We start from the raw sequence: 13,343 nt of genomic DNA, 5'->3' as shown, positions 1-13,343 counted from the left end.
TACTAAGAGTGGTTCAACAATATTAGCGAAATCTTTTATGAAAGATCAATAGTAAGAACATAACCCAAGGAAAGACGAAAGTTTCTTGGCGGTGTTGGGCGGTGGGAAATTCTTAATAGCTTTTATTTTTGAATCTTGCGTTTCTATACCCTTTTGCGAAATTTTATAACCGAGATATTTAAGTTCTTTAGTTGCGAACTTGCATTTTGAGGCGTTAATTGTAAGACCGGCCTCTTTTAATAATTTAAAAACTTGTTCTAGATCATTAATGTGTTGTTCCAACGTACTACTCGTTATAATTATATCATCTAGATAAATTAAAGTTGACTTTCCTAGGACAGGCTTTAGAACAATGTCCATAGCTCTCTGGAATGTTGATGGGGCCCCACACAACCCAAAAGGCATGCGTAAAAATGCATAAGTGCCCGATTTTGTTGTAAACGCGGTTTTATGTATATCTTCGGGTCTCATAGCTATTTGATAGTAGCCAGACGTTAAGTCCAAAGTAGACATATATCTTGTCGATTTGATCTGTCTAATGATCTCGTCTATAACCGGCAAAGGGTAAACAGGAAATTTGGTAATACTATTTAGTTTTCTGTAATCAATAGCAAACCTCCAAGCCCTTTTATCCGAAGGAGGAAACTCGTTTTTTTTCCTACATAGTACGACTGGACTCGCGTACTCACTATTTATGGGCGTTATTATTTCATTCTTTAACATCTCCTGAATATGTTCTTCGATGATTACGTCTTTCTGTTTGTCATACCGATAAGGTTTAGTCCTACAAGGTTTTTCGGCATTTAATTGAATCTTGTGCGTAACTATTTGGCAGTTCCCTGGTTTTTCTGAAAACAAATGAGAAAAATTACTCACCACTTGCTGTATTGCTTTACTTTCATGGTCATTCAGATGGCTAAGGTCCAATTGCGGTGTCTCCACAGGTTCCACCACCCTCTGGTCCATCTCCAACACCACGGAACTATCTTGAAAATTTAATTTGGCCCTCGCAGCCCTTAAAAACTCCATACCTAAAATAAGAGAATGTTGCAGATCTTTCACCACAAAAATTAATACTTTGAGACTTTCCTCTTTTACCTGTAAGTTTAATGATAATTTCCCGATGCAGTGACATGTTTTTCCTTGTGCCGCTATAATTTCCGTATTTTTGGTTTTAAATAATCGTACCCTATAAAAATTCTTTTTGAAGAAATTTTCACTCATAAAATTTCCTTCTGCTCCTGTATCGATGAGGGCTTCTACTGGTACATCGCCAACCAGGACTTGTATAATTGGTAGCTGTGAGTTTTTTACGATGACCGTATTTAAATGTCTATTTAAGGGTTTTTTTTAAACTTCCGGGGTCTGGACCCTCCCTTTCACAGGCCCCTCTACTCGTTTAAAGCTTTCCTTTCAATCTGTGTCTTCTGGGTACGCGGATGCTTATTTTCAAATTTTCTTTTTGGGCCTTGACCTTCGAGTTTCGATGCGTTAGCTTGATAGCTTTTTCCCCCATAAGAGCGATTTCCATTTCTGGTTTCCTCCTTTGAAGATTTCCTTCGGGTAGTTTGAGAATATGTTTCCCCTCTCGCTTTTTCCGCTACTCTGCGATTTTGAAACTTCACCGCCAATTCGAAGAGTTCCTGCAATGTGCTTGGGTTTCTAATTTCAAAGTAGTCTTGAACAGCGGGTAACAATCTTGGTAATATTATTTCAACAATCTCCGCATCGGGTTTCTTTCCATACAGCATATCCGTTAGCTTGATTTTTCGTAGAATAAAGTCCGTCAATTCTGCTGTATCCCGTTGATAGAAACTATATAGTTCGGCTTCCAGCCGTGCGCGATCTTTCACTATGGGGAAGGCCTTTACTAACGATTTTTTGAAATTTTCAAATGTATATGTCTGGCTTCCAAATTCCCCTAATAAAAATTTGCCTATGTTTTTCCACCATAGCGCGGCCTGTCCTCTTAGTGCTGATGTGGCGATGGCAACCTTTTGTCTTTCAGGAACAGGGTAGAGCTGAAAGTGGTTTTCTAGACCTTCTAGAAATACCGCCACCGAATTTTTTCCGTCGAAATGGACGTTTGGCTTGATTGACGCTCTCAAAGTCTGGACCAGGTATCCAAATCCTTTTAACTGAGTTGTCATTTCTTGGTGTTGTCCAGCGGCTTCCTTCCAATTTTCGGCCATTTCAGTTCGATAATTGTTCGGGCGCCAATGTAACGTTGCGCGCCTCCAACTTGCACGCAACCAAGAGGTGACTGTGGAAACTGAATAAAACACCGAATCTTGCGAAGGGTTTAAGTCCCTTTTTATTCAACGTAATAAATTACAATTGCGTGCTCTTGACGCTTACAGACGGCGCCAACTCGGCGGTCAAATAAAAATAATAACCTGAAAAGAAACTAAAGACAAGACTCTAACCACGAGGCTCTCTAAAATAACTAACTCACCGCGTTTTACAATACCGCTGCTAATTCAGCAGACTTGAAGCTCACTTGGACGATTAACACTACTTCCCGCCAAGCACATAGGCCGAAACGCGGGGTTCTTCAATTTCTCGCTAACTACCTCCGCGCTCGTGAAGTAAGAATATCACACACCGAACTCGTTTCCTCTCTATTTAAATCATAATACTTCCGCTGATAATTTGAATCCTTTGCGTTCTACTAAAATTTACATATTCTGGCATTGGCAGTTCCAGGGGAAAGTAAGGCTTGACAGGAAAGATAGTTTAAACTTAAAATAAATGTTAGTAAAAATAAATATAAACCCTACAACTTAAACACCACCTTTTCCTGTTACGGGCATTAGCATCACTGATGACTGGCTTCTGAATTGCAGCACGGCCAGCAATTCCCTGTTTATGAAGCTCCCTTCTAATTGTTTTGGTACTCACAGGGTTCGGTAACACAACATTCATTTCAGCAGTAACTTTTGCAGCTGTGGTCTTCTTATTTTTCGTCACAATTGCCCTTAACGATCGTCTGTCACGATCACTCAGGACACACTTTCGTCCGCGCTGTGATTTAGCAGATGATGTTTTTCCGCTTTTCAAATATGCGGAATAAATCTTCGATACAGTACCTCTTGAAACACTAAACATCTCGGCTACCTTGCTTACGGAAGCACCTACCATACGTGCTCCAACAATTTGCCGACGTTCGAAGTCTGTTAACTCTGACATAATGCAACGGCAACATCACATAACAGTACTCCGACAACAACTGAATTGTTTAGCACATTTACGAAGTTGTATAGGTGGCGTCAGTAGTGAAAAACGCCAGCGCCACCTACATATTTCATTAAAATCAATCTTTCTTTTCAAGCATGCATTTCACAAGGTGTTTCCATATTTTTGTCCATCCACTGTATATTGGCCAAACAAAATGAGCGTTGAAGTTTCGTATCAAGGAACATGAATCTTATGTCAGAAAAGGCGAAATCAACAAGTCTTCAATAGCGTATCATAGTTGGACATTTAACCATAATTTTGACTTTGGGTCTGCAAAAATTATCCAAAAGGCTTCTTGCATAGGTGAATTGGATTTTCTTGAGGCTTTTCATATTCACAAAGATTTAGCATGTTTAGTTAATTATTTGAAGTCCAATCCAGTCCTTCCTAATGCCTTTAAAATTCTACTATCTTAATTCAGTTATTTTTGCCAATAGATGGCGTTACCTCCTCGCGTTTGGTACTACCAGAGGGAATAAAAATCCGTTCAGTGGTTGCTTTCCATTATTCGAAGTTCAGATTTTGAGGGTGAAGGTGCATTTGCCCCTCACTCGCTATTTTTAACTTCGCTAATTTTTCTTGTCCTTTGTGTTATATGTTTGATCAGATAGCCTGGCTCAGTAAAAGTAGGCGGCCAGTGTAACTCTGATTAAAAATCCGTTTATAACCTCGTGCAGTGCTGATAAGCACCACGTGTTTCTGAGACTCCTTCCCCTTTATTTTTCTTTCTTTCTCCTGATGAGGAGGGGACCTTTAGCTGCACTCGAAATGGATTGAGTGTTTCAATATTCTTACGCTAAATACAGGGTTGTTTTTACGATTTTGATTGTCACATTAGCGTGTTTCTCTTCTTGTCTAGTTGTTATGTATTTTAAGCAAAGAATATCAATTGAACACTCTGACGTTCCCTAGAATAACTTAAGCTCTATAACTTTCCCTAGAATACGTGACTCAATATTCAGGATACATAACTTATTTGATTAGGTATATACTGTACGATGTACAACAATAATTAGCTCTAGAAAGTAATTTTGTTAATGCACTTGTTATATTAGCAGTGAAATGGTTAATGTTCTATAAAACTATAATTCCATTTCTTGATATTTCCTACGACTTCATGTTGCTCTTGTTCTCGGTAGTTAAAAATCTCTGACACTTTTTGAGAACATCAAATTGCTTCATATTTATATTTTATGTAGCTAAGTGAAATATGAAATATTCTCGGAAGAAGAAGGCAAATTGTTATCACAGTTTGCAATTACTCAAGCGAAGGTAAACATGATGCCTATCAATAACAAATGAAAATGTTAATGATGATGATTCTCCTCACCGAGGATTTGGATTGCATCCCCTAAAAACCCCAGTCGTCCTTTAAAATGGGGAGTATATAAGGTATTTCTCCCGCTTTCCTAGAGTGCCATCATGGTGTAGTGATCAGCACACTGAGCCGGTATTTCAGAGGTTCGTTGTTCCATTCCAGGGAAAGACGATTGCTAATTTTTCAATCTCTCTTGCTTCCAAATAATCCTGATATCTCTACAATGTTATCATAGCTAACTATAAGTAGACCTCTGAACAGATTTCCTACATCTTAAAAAAGGAAGTTTACTTCATCGCAATCGGTTTATAACATAGATTTTCTTAATACAGTGCTACTGGGTTTCTGAAAGAGATTTTCTGAAAATTAACAGAAAGGCAGAACTTGTGTATTTAAGTAAAAGCAGAATACTCCGAAGGTACTCTCATTATTAGTCGACTTTATTATTTAGTCGTATTGTTATAGTCGTATTTACTTTATTATAGTGTACTACATATTTATTATTAGTTACATTGTGCGAAAGAATATCTGTGACTTCAAAATCAATGGAATAGAACGTATGCTATTAAGACGTAAATTTACTTCTGTTGATGGCCAGAGAGACCGCTCCAATTCGGATAACACCTCTCCAGTATTGCGATAAACTCTCACAAGCCTTCATCTAATTTGGCAAAGAGATCGTAGTTATAAGGGCTCATACCTGGTGTGGATGGCCATCACTCCCGAGAGAAGGGTTTGTATGATTAAAGTCCTAAAACCTTCCATTTCTACTGTACCAGTGGATATACGACAACTTTCGCATTATAGAACCATGCGGTGTTATGGAAGAGGATGGGGCTTGTTACAATGTGCACTATTACTCAGGAGAAAACCACGACAGTTATTGGTAACGAATTGTTTTATCCTCCATGATATCGTATAACGTCAAAATTTGAGACTTGTGGCAAATCAGCTTCGATAATGACGCTACCTTCTCTCGTCATTATCGAAGCTGACATGTGACCCTGTAATTATGACCTCCTCTCTACAATAAAAGATCCACTGCGATGATTCCATTGCCACCGTAAAAAAAAAGGTTCATGCATACCTTAGGGCAGTCACTGGGAGTCATTAACAAAATTGAACGTGTTGGATGGTGTATAGAGCCTTTAAGTTATTTGGCAGAAGATAGTAGACATGATAAGCGATTATATGGAGGAATTGTACATATTTTGATAATTATGGAAATATTTTCAGAGCTATCGAAGTAATGCCACTATTTTTTTACCATTGTATATGTGTTTCCTTAAATATTTATGGATATTAGAATCTAATTCAATCACATCCATTACTTTAACTTCTAACCTTATTTGATGAATTATGGTTATTAGAAAACTGTCTTGAGCAATGTTTAGATGATAATTTCTGCTTCTTTGGATGCTTCCGAAATGGCTAACCAACCATGATGTTAATAAAAATTTGTTATTAAAAAACTATTGGGAATATTTGTTCAGCTTCTCCTGAAAAACTAACTATAAACAAAGAAAAATCAAATTCATTAATTCTATGCTACATAAGAGTATAACATATTGTGCCACAAAACAAAATTCTTGCATGTTAAAAAATAAACTGTTAGTGAAAGAGTTAAAACTGTTTGCTGCTCCGATTAGTTAGAAATAACATAAACTGCTGATTGTGAGAAGTTTTTAAATAGTGTTTGGTGGTTAGAACGAGAAATAAACAGATTCCTAGAAATAGATGTTACTTTTTAAAGACAGCGGTTCACAACCTTTCGCTTACCTCTTATTAAAATTTTGTAAGATGGAGTATCCCTAATGTCCACTTTCAAAAATATGACTCTATACCTCACTTCTTTATGGTGTTCTTGCAATACATTCTACTACCGTTTTATTTTAATAACACAAATTGAATAGACTGCAAAGAATCAAGTGGGAAAAATATAACAAAATAAACATAACTACATTATTTTAAGTCAAATAAATACAATAGTAAGACATACGTTAGTCGAAATCAGAGCGTCATTAATATACGGAATTATTTTGAATATCAGTTATTTTAAAATGGGAAAGGAAATAAAATATGATGTGGACAACTACATGACTTCATTCTATGCATATTAAATTATGCACCTTTTGCGCTGTACTTTATTTATTCTTATGATTTATTTAACTTCTTTCCTAGAATTGCTCTAATTTAATGAATTATTCTAATTTAGTTTAATATCTCATAGAAGGGTGAAAAGGATATCGAAAATTACAAAGTTTGAAATTAAATATCCAAAGTTTTTATCGAACGGCAGTCAAACACCTTGTATTTTTATTTTTTCATAACGAATGTAAAACTTTTCCAAATATAAATATAGGAACCAGGAGACGGCATTGAAAATTAGATTTCGTTATTGGCCAAAAATTAATTTTTCTTAAATTTGAGATTGCAAAAACATGAGAATTTTCATCAATTGACACACTTCTGTAATTGGAAATATATGTTCACGACCAACGACTGCGAAAATAAAGGCAAGGTAAGGATCTTTATGCCGGGTGAAAAACAAGGGTTTATATATGTTTACTTTTGATACTGCCTATTGGCAATAAAAAAGAAAGTTGCATAACTGGATACGAGGATGAATCAAATATAAAGGAATTTTTTTTATCAAAATGTATTTTATAGGGAACATCTACATTTCTGCAAATTATTTTTAAAATAATCTCTTCCTTTTATAACACATTCCTCCCAACGCTTTGGTAATTTTTTTCATTCCGTTTTCATAAAATGAATTTGGACGGATATATAACCATCTGCGCACGAATTTTTAAACATGATCTTTGGTCTCCAATCGCTTGCCTCCAAGTTCTGTCTTCTTTGAGTGGTCAAAACATGTGAAAATCGTATGGCAATAAGTTTTCCTTGTAATAAGTCTTGAATTCTAAGATGGATGATCAAGCGTTTTCCAGTGCACTTGCACTAGTTGCTGCTGCATTACATCTGCCTAGCGTTGTAGTAGAGAATCGACACCACGCGGATGGAGCAATCTTGTCTTTTGCGTCGATACTGAAGCCTTATTTAATAAAAGAGGACACAATACGAGATTGCATCAGTGAAAGAAATCCACCAGAAGGACCCTCCTCCAGTAACAAACATGGCGAAAATTTTCCCAATCGAGTTTTGGCTTTTTGGAATTCACAGGTTTTCCTTCACCACTCCATGCTTGCACGCTATGATTGGGGAGTGTAATGATGCACCCACGTCTCGTGACAGGTGAAAATTGTATCCCAAAACGCTTCCCATTCTTCTTCAAACTGGGATCGAATTTTTCAGTTGCTTCAAACCAGTTTGAAGCAACTGAAAAATTCGATCCCTTCAGCTTTTTTATCATCACCGGAATCTAACGCACTGAGATTTCTCTGAAGCCGAATTAATTTCTGATGACTGATTGGACACTTCCATAGCTGACACTAAGTTCTTCCGAAATTTGAAGCACTGTGCAGCATCGATCGCATTTGATAAACTCACGAACACGTGTAATGTTTCCATTAGTCGCACTTGTGCGAGGGCGACAGGGATGACCTTGATTTGCAACACGTTCACGGCCTTGCTTGAACTGGTTGCACCAAAGCTTTACTCTTGAAAACAGCAGCGAAGGTTTTAGCCTTCCATTTGATAAAAGTTTCTTTACGTATTACATAAAAAGATTTGGGGTTGTCCTTATCACTTGTACAAGGGACAAGTCTGTAGTCTTGTAGTCTGCGGTAAATTTCGGCTGATTTTACGTTTTTAGGAACTAGGAATTTTATAACTATGCGCTGCTCAATGAAGATGGGCATATTGCTCTCATTCATCGTTAGGGCTACTAAATAATGCACGGGACAATCTGGCTGGTGTGGTTACCTTACTCTAGGCAACTCCGCCTAACACCTTCAACTGCGCAAACACATACAAATACTCAACCAATAAAGGCTCGTTCATATTTGATCGCCCTACATATTATATCAGTCCCATGTACAAAATTTCAAAAAATTTACGACTAATCTTTTTTTTAATAATGTCAGATTCATAGGTCATTCATTATATCTGCATAGTTGTCACTAAAAAATCAGTTCTGAATCATTTTAAATTTGCAATCCGATATGGAATAAAGAGTCATATATATTGTCAGTACGCACAAATAACACGGGTAAAATAGTCAAAAGGGATTCGGGAAGAGGAGAAATATACCTGAAACCTGAAATTTTTCGCCATTCCAAACTACCTCTACTTCTTAAGGCCCGTCCACACGAGGACGCTCCCGACGTAGTTGACGCAACTTTTTTGATGCCGGCGTAAATTCGCATGACGCAGAAGACGTAAAACTGAGTACGCTCCTGTTCAGCTTTTTCGCCCGCGACGCGCACGTTTGTCCAATAGCCGACCGAGTTCTTATCACGTGTCATAATCAGAAAACCTTCTTGCTTACCCGTTTCAATATGGCGTCAGAACCACACAGAGATGAGTTTTTGCTTAGAAATGTGTATACAGCAATAAAATAATCACTCCATCTTCAGATTTCTCAAACCGTATATAATGGTATAAATTTAAAATTCTCATTAAAGGGAAAAACTGTATATTTATAAAGCAATGATCCGACCACTATATGCTTCACCTATTTATAACACCGTAAGTAATAGGAACCTAAATAAATTACAGTTTCTACGAAATCAAAGTTTCTGCCTTACAAAATTATCCTTAATTATTATAAATATTGGCTATATCATGTGTAATAAAAAGCTCTATAAATATCCCAATATTAAATACACCAAAAACTAACTTCAGCAATATAACATCTTCTAAAATAAAGCAGTTGACTGTGAAAGAGTATTCAATAAAATACAATTACGAAATTTTGGAGGAAAGTTACAACTTGTGCCATACAGCAATCATTTATTGAAAATTAATTAAATTACCTTTGCAGCGACTTCTACTTGTTACATTATTTTTAGCAAGCACTGCTATCACAGATAGCTGAGTGGTCAGCGCGCTGCTTTGCGGAGCGAAAGGTTGCGAGTTCGAACCTCACTCGTAGCCAATACATAAGTATAGTAGTTTTTCTCATTTTGAAACGTGTTTCTCATATTTAATCATGAAACATTATATTCTTATTTTACCTATTATTATTGTTTTCATTTCTTATTTTATTCATTATTATTATTGTTTTTAATTTAGTTTAAAAATGAGCATTTCAAATAGAAATCCTTATATAATAATATATCTGCATCTCTTTATCATATATCATCTATAAATTCTCTTTATTTTTACTTTATTGCATATTTTATCATGCACATAATTTCTCATAAACTGTACAAAGTTTGAACCTCATTCTAAATTCAAAAATAAATAAAAAGAAAAACAAAAGGCCAATCGAGGGGGAGTTAAAAAAATATAAAGTTGGTTTTATTATATGGTGGATGGTGTATATAAAGAGAATTAAGTAATTTAATTCTCTTTATATACTGTATTCCAAACCAATTTTATAAATCCTAATTTTCATATAATATAGAATCTGCAAGTCTGTCAAACTGGTCGATACTCATCCTGAAGTAATTAAAAAACAAGTAATATTAAAAAAACAAAATAAGTTAATTCCTACTTAGGTCCACAAAGAAAAATTTAAAAAATACAAATAAATAAATAAATAAAAAAAAAATCTGAAATGTTTCAGATTTTAAATTACGTCCAAAGGGGCGTTTTTTAACATTTTGTGTGTTACCTTTCTTTATTAAATATCATGTTCCTCGCACTTAAACCATAAGATCCAGTGCAACAGCAATATCGCAAAACAGTTTTAAAAGGAGCATATCTTTAGAATTTCCGATACAGAGACTCACGCGCTGGAGATAAAAATGTTTTTTCTGCACAACGTTGCCATTGCTCGCTTTGAAATCCTTGAGTTTGTTAATCAAAAATTCGTCAAAGTTTTAAAAAATAGGAAATCGATCATAAAACAAATTTCAAATTTCAAATTTGGTCTTCCACATGCTCATATTCGTTGGAGGATTACGTTATTCAAAATTCGATGACTCTATGTACCGTTGTTTTATCACAATACGAGAAATATACACACATTTATGCAGATTTTTTATTATTTAATTTCTTCAAATATAATGCAGGACTCTAACATTTTGTGGCAACAGTTTGAAAAGTGAACCGACATTTATGAGTCCGACGCAAAATGCCAAAACGAAACTAATAGTCCTTCGGGATTCAAATCCCTTTGGACTAATAAGTAAAAATACAAACAGAATGTTTTAAAATTAAAAATTAAAAAAATTTTAATATGTGAAAAAGCTGTATTAACATCAAGTGTCCTTCACTACAAGTTTAAAAAATTGTATTTGAACTTGATGAATAAAAAGCATTTTATGTACTGAAAATTTGAACAAGATATAGGGAGAGTGTGAGATAATAGTAGGAATTTAATAATTCCGGATATTCCTTTCGTAATCGAGGCAGTAAAAAATAAAATCTAAAATCTCTTTGAACATAAATAAATCTTTCGGACCCATTCTTGCCATTTTTTTGCGGTTTTGCCTCTGCTTAATAATTGCACTTAATAGTAAAATTTCAGCTATTAAAAAAAATCATCTGATTCGGACAACTTGCCGCAAACATACAGAAGCACGCGAAGTAATAAGATACAGTTCTGTTGACGCTATATTACAGCGTCACGTGATTTTTGCGCAGAATAATTCTATTGGTTAAACGCACTCTTCGCAAGCGTTCTCGTTTGGACGCTTTTACGCTGGTAACGTAAAAGCGCGTTCGTCAGCTACGTTTCGAGCGTACTCGTGTGGACGGGCCTTTAGAAGGAAGTAAAAAATGACTGAATTAATGAAATTATTGACTATTGATGAGGTCTAGACCTATACTGCAACACTAATCATTCCTGAAAGTGTCGTATTGCAATTAAATATGAAACATGGAATTATTTATAATAATAATAAATATATAATTTCGTGTATACTAAATTTGAAACAAGAATTTAACCTCGATCTCGGAAGGTTCTACACACTGCTGCTTTTATCAAAGGAATAGAAAAGGAACTGAAAAAATATACTTTCAATTTCTCTTGATTAATAAATAATCTGATACGTCATTGATTCTCCAAGAAATTGTTTTGTTTCAGAAGAGAATTCTGTTAATATTCAGAATACGTTCTTCTCCAAACTTTAGACAGTCGCTGAAAAAAATGATTAATATTTGTTTGTAATTAGGGTGCTTGGTTTTCTAAATGAAACAACAGCAGCGAAGGTTTTATACTTCTATTTGATAAAAGTTTCGTACGTATTACAATTAAAGATTTGGGGTTGCCCTTTTCCTTTGTACAAGGACAGCCCCAAGAACAATGAAACAATGTACTTAGACTTGTAAAATGAAACCGGACAATGTACTTGGACTTGCATTTTGGCAATGTGTTTGGATTTCAAATTCATACAAAAAGTCACCAGAATCCTTTCTTTTCTTCTAAGAATGGCTGCTGTTTGGAATTTTCTTAGTATTAATCAGGCTAGTTTTTACGACAGTATTGGTTACGTCCTGCATCTCACCTTGTTATTTGAAATTTCTTTGTACAAACGCTAAATTAGAATTATAATTCATCATAACCCTGCTTCATTGAGCAGGTCTGTGAAAAAATTTATTATTAACCACTTAACCACTTTCATTTAAACAATATTAACTTTTAACAATACTAAAAGACCAAACATTAATGTAAAATAAATTCGAACTGAAACAAATTGAAAGAACTAGGGCTGTTAAAGAAAGACAGCTGAATAGCTCATTTGATGATTTATATTTAAAAATTTAATTTTCTGCTAATCGTTTCATGATTCGCTACACCAAAGCGGGTAAGTGGGTGGTGGTTGCAAACGACGGATAAGGAATCGGAGCAGTATAAATGGTGTGGGTAGTTACAACTAATCATCTTTCTTTCATGCACATTTTGGTCAGCAGCTGTAACATTCGAATTCCTCGCAGTTACTTTCTTTCCCCTTTATTCAAATTTAAACTTTCTGAACGTACTATTATTTTTATCACTATTCATTGTAATACTTTATAGTTTTCAACAAATACTGCTAATTCTTTCGCGTACTCCTGATTAAGCGTTCGTGTACCCCTAGGGGTACGCGTACCCCAAGTTGGGAAACGCAACGTTTTAAGTTTATGCAGGGAAATGTTACGAGTTTTGTCATACAAAATCAAACAAGGTCTTTCGACTTTAAGGTAATGAATGAGATAATTATCGCAAACGTATGAACTTCTCAATAATATTCTAACTATCTCTAAAAAAATTGGGTGTTGCGTTCAGATAATATTGTTACCAAACGTACAGGTGCGGTGAGATAGCTTCCCCGCAAAGCAGGTTTAAGGTTGCCATAAAATCGCAAGGGAAGGCAGGGTTGCCCCATTTGTCGAGAAATTGTTGCCCATTTTGCGGCAAAATTGGCGATATGTCATGGACGGATGAAGAACCTTCTGGAACAAATTCTTAACGGTTTAGCCCAGAATGTTCTCGAACACAAGCTATATAAACCCTGCTGGTCTGCAGTCAGTTAGTGAGTGTCTCAAAATCTAGCGCCGAGTTGGTCATCGAGTGCATCGAAGTGTCTCTTAGTTTATCGCAGTTAGTGCATTGTCGAGAGAGTGTGTTAAGCTCCGGGAACGACTGAACCGAAGAGTCGGGAGCTGTGCTCTGCGTGTCGTAGAGTGCATTGTGAGTTGTAGCGTGGAGAGTCTCGAGAGTACGTGAAGTTCC

The 13,343-nt window shown here is 35.7% G+C and overlaps 1 protein-coding gene across 1 annotated transcript in view; it reads right to left on the bottom strand.

Moving 5' to 3' along the window:
* The window catches only part of LOC118181357 (astacin-like metalloprotease toxin 5), an 80,342-nt gene that overhangs the window by 27,285 nt on the left and 39,714 nt on the right, over positions 1-13,343 (bottom strand). The gene's annotated exons all lie outside the window — the stretch shown is intronic.

Source organism: Stegodyphus dumicola, chromosome 2, assembly GCF_044657685.1.
Source record: "Stegodyphus dumicola isolate Sdum_Otavi_A_Nest chromosome 2, ASM4465768v1".
Lineage (NCBI taxonomy): Eukaryota > Metazoa > Arthropoda > Arachnida > Araneae > Eresidae > Stegodyphus > Stegodyphus dumicola.
This window is presented reverse-complemented; position numbering and strand designations above follow the sequence as displayed.